Here is an 11481-nt window from a genome sequence, read left to right as displayed (position 1 = left end):
TAAAAGATTTTGTTATGGAGAACTTTCGTAAACGGGTATGGGGAAAAGAGTTGAGTAGAAAGAAGGGGTATGGGGAAAAGGGTTGAGTAGAAAGGAGAAGTACTAAATTAATGAACTCAACCCTACGTTGGATCTACAACAAAAAGAGTTCATTGGAACTAGAATTTCATGGAGGGCAAAGGTTCTTATTGCTTAATTAAGAACCAACTAGCATCAACTTAGGTCTAAAACAGGACACTGGAACCGGCCTAAAGAAGCTTGGGAAGAACGAGTGTGTACTTTTTGCACGTCTCCAGCAGTGGAATCGGAAAAACATTTCATTTTGGAATGTGACGCATTCAATGACATTAGAGAAAGTTATGGGAATATGCTAGCATCAATTTTTTGGCATTATCTTTTCATTAAAAAAATTGTTGGAAATTTGGACCAGCTCACCATCAATTTGAACAAAAAAAAAAAATTAAATTAAAAAAAACAAAAAACAAAAAATTAACTATCCCATATACTAAGGAATTTAGACTTCTGTGATCCATAACATTGTTTAGAAAATCTTCGGCAAAATCACATAACCAATCTTGTGTCGACGCGTTTCGAACCAACCAGTGTGGTTCATCGTCAGGGCAAGTTGAAGAACCAATCTGGCTTAGCTCGATTAAATATAGTGTGCAGAGACTCCAATGGCTAAAATTATAATGGCTAATTTGACCTAATGAACCTGGTCAAATCACTAAAAAAAATTAATTAATATTTTTCTAGAAATAGTTAAAATTGGTAAAAAGGAATTCATTTGTCAATTTAAAATAAATAGATATATTATTAATATTATTTCTATTAATAGAATCTGTAATATAAATGGTTATTATATGTTAAATGATTTATTATTTAAATAATTAAATAATAATAAATTAATTTAAAATAGATATATTATTAATATTATTCCAAATCTCTAGTATAATATTAATACTTTAATTATAATGGTCATTATATAATGATATATTACTATTCAATTATATTATTAAATAATTAATATTTAATATTAATAATGGATATACTATTAAAATGTTAGTATAAAGATAAATAGATATATTATTAATATTGTTTCACATATTAAGAGAATCTATAGTATGATACTCATATTTTAATTATACTGGTCATTAAATAATATATATTAAATGATTTATTATTATTCTATTATTATTTAAATATACGTGAATGGTAATAAATCACTACTCTTTTTATAATTAAGTTACATTAGGTAATTATGTAATAAATTAATGGTCCAATGGTAAGTTAGATTTCCATTATTTATTTCTTTAAAATATATCATATTCATTATTTAAATATAATGGTCATTAAAATAAGTTATATAAAGTAATATATGTTTATCGAATCTTTTATAACTACTTAATGATTTTTAATCCCAAACAAATTGTTAAACCATTATTATTCCTACAGTCTTGTTATCCTAGGAAATGCCAATGTTAATTCATAATAGTATCAATAATATTGGTAAATCAAATTTTTTTATCCTTTAGACTTAATGGTCAAATAATCAATGTTAGTTCAATAATAGAGGTAACTAAGACCTTAGGTAAATAAATTGTTACCTACAAGGTTGAAACTAACCTTATTGGTCTACAATTTATCCTTTAAACTTAAGGTCAAGTTACCATTAATAATCGATATTTATTCAATATTTATTTATTCAAAAATATATTAAAGTCAACTATGTCATAAGGTAAGTATTATATTCATTATAAGGATTAAGAAATGGGGTCTTAATAGACATTGATAAAGGGAAACTCAATGTATAATTAATAAATCTATGAAAAAATAATAATAAATGTCCAATGGTATCATAAAATTTTTAATCTTATAAATGTTAAAATATCCTTTTCAGCTGATTTCACCAACACGCTTCTCACGTGGCCGCTCCCACCAACGTTTGTGATGACCACCAAATTGAAGTAGGAATTCCCTTTCATTGTAAACCTCACTCCTCCATTCCTCAGGCATGACACTCTTTTGTAAAATACAGGAACAATTCCCGCTTTGTAGTGCGCAATGGTGAGGTATGCAGGCATCGACAGGTCAAAGTGATGCCTAGGAGGGTTGCACCATCCAGCTCGTAGCAGTGACTGTAATTCTCCTTCCACCTGGAAGACACCAAGCTGGATCAGATTTCGCATTGCACACCAAGTGATAGCAAGACCCATAGGCCTCCCCTGCTCTGAAAGGGCACCACTCAGTGCTGTGTTGCTTATGCCATACCCACCTGCGTACATATTGTCGTACCCACAAGCTCCTCCTGCCATACCATGCGATGCCACGCCATAAAAGTCAGCAATCAAATGATTAAGAAACGGATTATGTTCCATGAATCAGTTAAATCTACCATAACAACAGTCCAAACCAGCGATAATGTAGATTGTCCACCCACTAGATGCAAAAAACCAGCCCACGTGAATATGCAAATTTGATCGAAGTATCTGTAATGGAAAAATCTTTACAAACTTCATTAAAAGAAATAGTTTACCCATATCGGTTGACGTTCCATAAGGCCCTCCATCCATTTCCGTTGCCGGCATTTACCAATTTAAATTGTTCTGAACAGTACCACATTATTACCAATGGATGATCAAACTGATCATATGATTCTTTGTCATCCTGTGTACGTCTGTTTTGATTGTGACTCAATCTAAATCTAAAGCTAATATGCTGACTTGATTTAAAGCTAATATGCTGACTTTGTTGAGCTTTAGATTGGCCTGTTCTTCCCCTTACCATAACTAGGTTTTATATATAGTTAGATTTGTGGTAGAATACTACCCTTCTCGTTCAAGGTGTAACGTCGGCCTCGTAAATAGCATCTCTATAACGACTTTTTGAAAGCTTTTTGGGCGGGTTTTTCCGGTCGAAATCTGGCAGGAATTTATTGGAATCGCAAGTTTGATAGTTAGTTTCTGCACAATAAAAGTGTCGCAGGGGTTTTTGAGGGTGTTGAATCCAAATATGCAGTTAAAAAACCATTTTAACTGCAACAAATCAAGATTTAACCTCAATTTCTTCCGCGATTCCATCACCGGAATTTCCAAAAAATCGTATTATAAACAACTCCTCGTAAATATACCAACTTAATCGTCATCAACTAGCTGGCCCCAGTTTCCATGGTCTCGGTGGGAATGCTACAACAAAAATTTATGCACTTTTATGAATTTGTTATTCAAAAGTCAAGTTTGACCAGTTCAAAGCCACTAAACATGCATCTTTCTTCTTTCTTTTAATGAACAATAAATGCTATTCACAGAATGGCCAATTTTCAAATATTAATGGTAAATATTGTTTTAAATATAATTATTTCATAGGTTTATTTAGTTGAGAAAATAAATCCTTTATCAAAATATTTTTAATTATTAATTTTTTTTATGTAAATAATTTTTTCCTATCATGGTCACCTAATACAGAAAGTTCAATTTGTCAAATTTAGGTGTGAAAAAAACATTAATGTACAAAGTTTTTTCCAATTATAATCATTGACATAGAAGGTTCAATTTAAAATAAACCGGTCTTTCCACGTAATTAATATATATTTATATTTAAATTTTCTAAAATAAACATGCCTTTACAGCTAACTAATATATATTTGTATGTAAAATTTAAATGTAATATTTTTCATGTATAATAAAATTATTAAAATATATATATCAAATATTATTAATTCAAATTTTAAATAAATTTAAATTAGTTTATATATATATATATATATATAATAGGTTAATGTGACAATATTTTTTTTATAATAAATTTTAAATAACACTTAAAATGATATGGTTTAATTCAAACTTAAAGAGTAACAATTTAATATTATAACAACATTATTTAATGAAAATACAAGTTTAATATGATTATTGAAATTTCATATCCCATTTGAAAATGGGAGAAGGGCGGTGATGAATAGCGAGGGATGAAAGTCTGTAACAGGTATTGAACTCCATGGAAGGACGTGGAGGAGGGAGCTCCAATCCCTCCTACAAGCAGACTGTTTCCAGTTGAGGCAAGAAGCCAATAGAAGAGGTCAGAGGTCTTGCTGAAGAAGGGACAGAGAACAAGGAAGAAGAGCAAGAGGGAGTCAAAGATCAGGAGAATAAATGCATGAAAGATAAGGAGGAAAACGACAAGGAAAAGGGAGCAAAAACCAAGGCACAGAAGGGACCTTGTAAACCCAAAGCTGAAGTTACACCCAGAGTATTTCTGAATGATCCTGCTTTGCAGGCACACAGGGACCACATGAGGACTTATGCCATCATTTGTAAATTCATGGGAGTATGGCCCACTGAAAAACCTTTACAGACATGGATTAAATACCATTAGAAACCAAAAGGGAGCATCGACCTACATTTGGGGTCAAAAGGATTCTTTATTATGGTCTTCACAAATATTGAGGATAAAGATAGAGTGTTTGAAGGAGGGCCCTACTTCTATGCTGCTGCTAGCCTCTATATGAGGCCGTGGATAATGAACTTTGTCCCGGAGCAAGAGACTTTCACATTAGTTCCGGTTTGGGTAAGACTTTACTCCCTTCCATAGGTAATAAATTAGGGCACTTTTTCAAAGCTTTTGAAGCCACTAGAAGAGGAAAATACACTTCCTTTGCATGAATCTATGTGGAAATGGATCTCTCCGGAGCTCTACTAGATGAGGTGATCTTGGAGGTTTTTGATGAAGAATGGGTGCAAATAGTAGACTATGAACATATTCCCTTTAGATGTCGAAAATGTCATAAGCATGGACACCTTTTTAGGGACTGCCCTCTCAGTAAATTAGAGAATAAGAGAAAAGCTGCCACAATGAAAGATATGGAAAGCTTTCAAAAAGTGATCCATAGAGGAAAAGGGGTCAAAAGGGGACCTAAGCAATATCAAGCAGAAGGGCCTCAAGTTAAGATGAACAAGTTCCAAGTCCTCGAGGAAGAAGAAGAGATGACAAAAGGAGATCAGGGTATGGAGGGAAGTCCAGAGGAGAAGGAGATAGAGGAGGACAAAGACCAAACTAAGAATAATAATAAACAGAAAGAGACTATGATGAGCGATGTAGAACTGGATATGGACCAGGAAATGACCCAGAGCGAGATGGAAATGGAGGACCACGAACTTCAAGAGATTCTGGATAGAGAGCACCTAGATCTGGAAGGGTTCTTGAAATAGGGAACCATGGGAGGGTTAGACTCGTTACCTCAAGAAGAGTTCTCTAGAGTACAACAGTTGTACTTATGGAAAACCCAGGCTAAATGAGTGGACAGGCAAGGTAACAAGGAAAAACAGGGTAACGAGGGTGTGAAATCTATAAAAAAAACACATCAGGATTAGCACCTAGATGCCCAGGAAAGAAAAGAGGCAGAAAAAAGCAGAATGAGCTGTTGATGGAATGTGGAAAGCTAATGATAGATTTAGGTAAGATGAAAGAGCTGACCAGTTAATCTTTCACAAATCTTTAATGATGAAGTTTACTTCTTGGAACATTAGGGGTCTAGGTAGTAAAAGGAAGCAAAGATTACTTAGTAAAAGAATGAAACAAGAAGCTCCAGATATTATTTTTATCCAGGAAACTAAATGTTCCATTCAGAAAATAAAAGAACTTTATAGCAAATGGCTCAATTGATTTGAGTTTCTAGAAGTCAAGGCAGAAAATACAGCAGGTGGCATTCTTACTCTTTGGAATCCCCTAAATATTGGCATAATAGATGTTGAGGCTTATAGAAATTATTTATCAGAGGTCATTCAACCTATGGGGGAAAGGGAGACCATTCTGGTCATGAATGTTTATGGCCCTCAAAGAATGGATGACAAATTCAGGTTTCTAGATTCTCTTATGGATCTTAGAGAGAGAGATGTAGAGACACCATGGATTATGGGTGGATATTTCAACATGATCAAATCACTATCGGAGAAAAAAGGGGGAACCAGAACTCTAAACAAAGATTCCTTAGCTTTTCAATCTTTTATGGAAACTATGAAGCTGGTTGACATTGATTCGAGCAATGGTCTCTTTACTTGGAACAATAGAAGAGGAGGAGATTCTCTTTTTGCCTCAAAGTTAGACATATTTATCATCTCAGAGGACCTTATACTCAATGATAAAGGTATGGAAGCAAGGATTATCCCCTATGGAGGATCCGATCACTGGCCTATTCAACTGGAGATCAGGGGCATTGGTACTCCCAGGAATAGACCTTTTAGATTTGAGAATATATGGCTCTCCCATTCCTATTTTACCAGCAACATTTCAAGTTGGTGGTTTGAATATTTGCATATTCAGGGCACAAGTATGTTTCTTCTTCACAAAAGACTAAAACATATCAAGCTCAGGTTAAAAGATTGGAACAAGAAGGAATTTGGTAATATTTTTGAAGGAAAAAAAATGTAGAAAAAAAATTGCAGATACTCAGCCAATCCCTTATCAAAGATGGCTTTGATAAATTCAGCAATGATAGAGCCACCAAACTTCAGCAAGAATGGGAGAACTTATGTAAACAAGAAGAAATCTTTTGGAAACAAAAATCTAGAGTGCAATGGCTAAAATAAGGAGAACGAAACACCAAATTTTTTCCACAGATCAACCTTGGCAAACATAGCTCATAATAGAATTTCTTCGATCAAAGATGAGGGAGGGAAACTGCTCAGCACCCACGAAGAAATAGAAGTTGTGTTAGTTCAGCACTTTCGCGGGATTGTAAAGGAAACCATTTCAAACAGAGAGCCTTTCATTAAGGATCTAACAAGACATATACCAAGACTAGTGTCCAGAGAGGATAATTTCAACCTCAATAGGCCAGTAACTGAAGAGGAAATCAGTGAAGTCCTCAAGGAAATGCAGAATGGTAAAGCGCCGAGCCCTGATGGTTTTAATGTGGATTTCTTTAAAGCTTGCTGGAATATTGTTAAACAGGATATTCTGAATGTAGTAGAAGATTCCAGGAGGAATAGAACTATTCTAAAGGCACTCAACACCTCCTTCATTTCTCTGATCCCTAAATAGGACAATGCCCTAACTCTTGATAAGTTTAGACCCATAGCATTGTGTAATGTGGTTTACAAGATTATATCCAAGGTTGTGACCAATAGACTCAAACCTCTTCTCCCCACTCTTGTGTCAGGGGAACAATCTGGTTATGTGGAAGGCAGACAAATTCTCAACAACATCATTCAAGCACAGGAGGTGGTGCACTCACTGACTAGCAACAGGAAGGCTGGAATGATCATGTAGCTGGACCTAGCCAAAGCCTTTGATAAGTTGAACTAGACCTGTATAAGAAGGGTTCTTATTGCTTTTGGGTTTGATCATAATTGGGTTAGATGGGTCATGGCTCTGGTAACTTCTTCTAGCTTTTCAATTTTGGTAAATGGTTCTCCCTCCGAGATTTTTATTCCCTCAAGAGGCCTCAAGCAGGTAGATCCGCTCTCTCCCTTTCTCTTTATACTTATGATGGAAGGACTTGGTAGATCGATCAAGCAGGCAAAAGAAGAAGGCAAAACCAAGGGTCTTCAACTTTCTGAGAATGGACAAACCTTGACTCATCAACAATTTGTGGATGATACCATGCTGCAGGGAGTCCCTACAGTCAAAGAAGCTTTGGAATACAAACAACTTCTAAGTGACTTTTCCATGGCCACAGGTATGGAGGCAAATCTTCCAAATCTAAGATCTTTTTCTTTAATACCGATATTGCTATTCAAAGGAATATCTCCAAAATTCTAGGCTTTCAAAAGGATTCTCTTCCTTCAAGATATTTGGGAGTCCATCTAACTACTAAACCTCTACATAAGAGCATATGGGACCCGGTGATTAATAAGATGCAGGACAAAATCAGGAGTTGGACCATTAGATCTTTAAACTTGACTGGAAGGTTGGTGCTTACAAAGGTTTTTCTCCAATCTATCCCAGTTCTCATGCTATCAGCACTCCCAGCACTAAAAGGAGTCTTACAAAAATTCAGAACCATTCAAAGAGACTTCCTTTGGGGTAAGGGGGAGAAAAAAAGGAAATGGGCCTTGGTAGCTTGGGAAAAGTTTTGTAAACTCAAAAACCAAGGAGGTCTAGGTTTGGATGATCCATAGGTTATAAGTAGGGCTTTAGGGGCTAAATTTTGGTGGAGATGGGTCAAAGAACCAAAGGCTCAATGGGCTAGTTTCTGGATAGAAAATTATGCCAGCACTTGGCAAATTAACGATCATATAAGGATGTCTGGAAATATAAAAGGCTCATAAATCTGGAATAAGGCATGGGAGAATATAGGCTGAGTACTAAATAATTGCTTTTGGGAAATCATAGAGGGGGATCTGGCACTTTTTTGGGAAGATAAATGGCAACAAGAACCAACACTGCTAAAAGAGGAATTTGTGGACCTCAAGAGAGAGACAAACATCATAGGGTTATCAAAGGTCAAAGATTTTTGGAACCAAACCAATAATGCAGGCAAATGGAGAAATTGGAGGAACATGGTTTACAGGGAAGATAGCCCCTTGAAAGCCAAAGCAGAGGCTCTTATGCAGATGTTGGAACAAAGGAAGATTCTAGTGACAGGGGGGCATGACCAGTTAAGGTGGGGCAACAATAATGAGGGAACCTTTAATCTTAAGGAGGCAAAACACATACTCCTTGAGATGGATTCTCTGGCTCCGGATAGAATTTGGCAGAATCTGTGGAGGCATCAAGGCTGGATGAAGATTAAACTCTTCATGTGGCTAGTTTATCATAAGAAAATTCTGACTTGGGATAACATAAGGAAAAGGGGTGTTCTGGGGCCTTCTAGATGCTAGCTCTGTGATGCCCAAGAAGAAACCATGGAACACCTCCTCAATAATTGTATCTTCACTTCTAGATTGTGGGATTCTTTCGCCAACATCTTCCAAAAGACCGACAGGCATAGAGGGAGTATCATCAGTACCCTAACCAATTGGAGGAGAAATTTTTTAGATTATGAAATGCTTGGCTCAGCTTGGGCTCTTATGTCCAGCTCCATAATTTGGAATGTCTGGAAAGAAAGGAACAAGAGAATTTTCAAAAATGAAAAAATACCCTTCAAATGTCTTCTTGAGCAAACCTTGGCACAACTTAAGGAGACGGTTGGTACCATTGTGAAAAATCCCCATAAGCATCCTCCTTCAGATGTGTTAGGTTGTGTTATATTCTTTCCATGTAGTTAACAATGGGTTTGAAGGGCACTCGTATCCCCACTTTATGGGGTCTGGGGTAGCGCCCCGGAAAATTGGGGTTTTGGACACTATGTTAGGTTGGGCGAACCCACCTATGGTTTTGTGCATGATTTTCGCACATGTTTTTTTTTGGACGCAATGGTTTTCGGTCCATGGTATTGGATGCTTCAGCATGTATAAATATGTATTGTAACATTGAAAGGAACATAATGAAAAATCAAGCTGGTAGTCCCGGTTTTGGGATCCAGGGGAAAATCTCTGTGTATATGTGTTATGATCTCGCATTGTTTATTTTCTCTATTTTAGAATTCATATGAAGGTAATTTTTGTACATGATTAACCTACATTTGGTACTAGAGTTGTTTTGGCTTCAAGGGGACACCTTTGTTGCTGAGGGGTTTCGCTTGGGCCTGTGGCAAACCCTGTTTAGTGGGAAATTTGCGAGATTGATTCTTGTGGTGAAAGAAGATGGTGAGAAGTGGAAAGATAGAGATCGAGAATTTAATGGTCAGAGTTTTGAGTTGTTGAAACTCAGGATGGAGGATCTGTTGGTGGATAAAGACCAGTGGATCACAATAGATCCGGGTACTAAACCAACGGGAGTGTCCGATGAAGAATGGAAGAAGTTGGATCGGAAGGCAAAGAGCACAATACGATTGTGTGTCTCAGATTCAGTATTGCTGAATGTATCAGGGGAAGCTACGGTGAAGGCTTTGTGGGACAAGTTAGGGACTTTGTCTCAATCTAAGTCTCTGGTGAATAAACTGCTCCTGCGAAAAAAGTTGTATAACCTAAGGATGAAAGATGGTGACTCAGTGACAAAGCATCTGAATGCATTTAATAGTATGGTAAGTCAGTTAGCATCTATTGATATTAAAATTTTAGATGAAGATAAGTGCATCTGTTTGTTGTGTTCTCTACCAAATTCATGAGATAGTTTGGTTATTGTAATAGGTAGCAATGCAAATGCCTTGCATTTTGATGAAATAGTCTCATCCTTGTTGACGGAGGAGATGAGATGGAAAAATATGGAGAGCCAAAATGGTGATGCCTTGTTTGTATGAAGGTGGACCCAGAACAGAAACAAAAATAAGTCATAGAGTGGGAGATCTAAATCTCCAGGAAAACCTGTAAAGGTGGTGTGCTGGAAATGTGGAAAGGAAGGGCACTACAAAAGGGACTATAAATATAAAGGTCCTGACAAAGGAAGGGGATCTGATGAGGCCCTTTCTACAGACACAAAAACCACCTCAGATGAAGGTGGAGATGTGTACTTGGCTTCTTCAAGTACACATGTAGATCATGAAGCATGGTTGATTGACTCAGGTGCATCCTTTCACTTCACTCCCCATAGAGAGTGGTTCTGCGAGTATGAGAAATATGATGGTGGTGATGTCTTCTTGGGGGATGATAGGAAGGCTAGAATTGTTGGTCACGGAAAAGTAAAGTTGAAGTTGCAAGGTGGAAGGGTTAGAACGCATCCAAGTGTTCTACATATTCCTGCTTTAGCCAGAAATCTAATTTCTGTTAGCAAGCTGGATGATGTAGGTGTAAAAATAGTGTTCGAGAGGGATACTTGTAAGATGGTTCGGGTAGCACTGGTATTGATGTGGGGAGTTTGGGTTGGAACTCTGTACAAGCTGAAAGGTAGCACTGTTATTGATGGGTGCAATAGTTTTGCGGTTCCTGAAAGTGGAGTGGAAAATCTAGTGGTCTCTGGAGAGAAGATCGTGCTATGGCATCAAAGGCTTGGACATATTGGAGAAAAGGGCCTTTAGATACTTCATGGTAAAGGTATGGTACAAGGTATGAGTAATAGCTCTCTGGATTTTGATTTCTGTGAAAATTGTGTATATGGGAAGTAGAATCGGGTGAGTTTCCCCTCTGGTAGTAAGAGGGCGAAACAGATATTAGAACTTGTGCACAGTGGTGTGTTTGGACCTGTGAAGGTTCCATCACTGGGTAAGTCTATGTACTATGTATAATTTATAGATGACTTCTCAAGGAATACATGGATATATTTCCTTAAGAAGAAATTTGAAGTCTTGACAGGTTTAAAGAATTTAAGGCTCTGGTGGAAAACCAAACAGAGAAGAAGATAAAGGTGCTAAGGACAGATAATGGTGGAGAGTTTTGCAGTAAGGAATTTGAAGAATTCTGTAAGATGTATGGTATAGCACGACAGAAGACTACTCCATATACACCTAAAAAAAATGGAGTTTCAGAAAGAATGAATAAGACGTTGATGGAAAGGGCAAGAAGCATGCTC

The 11481-nt window shown here is 36.6% G+C and overlaps 1 pseudogene; it reads right to left on the bottom strand.

Annotated features, from left to right (window-relative positions):
* Positions 1-1856: 1856 nt before the first annotated feature.
* On the bottom strand, positions 1857-2588 carry LOC149149613 (expansin-A15 pseudogene; annotated as a pseudogene).
* Between the last annotated feature and the right edge of the window lie 8893 nt (positions 2589-11481).

The sequence above is a fragment of the Pinus tabuliformis genome, chromosome 9 (genome assembly GCF_031772625.1).
Source record: "Pinus tabuliformis cultivar Carrire ecotype Pingquan chromosome 9, CPIR1, whole genome shotgun sequence".
In the NCBI taxonomy this organism is placed as follows: Eukaryota; Viridiplantae; Streptophyta; class Pinopsida; order Pinales; family Pinaceae; genus Pinus; species Pinus tabuliformis.
Note: the sequence above shows the minus strand (reverse complement) of the source record. Positions and strands in the feature narration are given on the sequence as shown.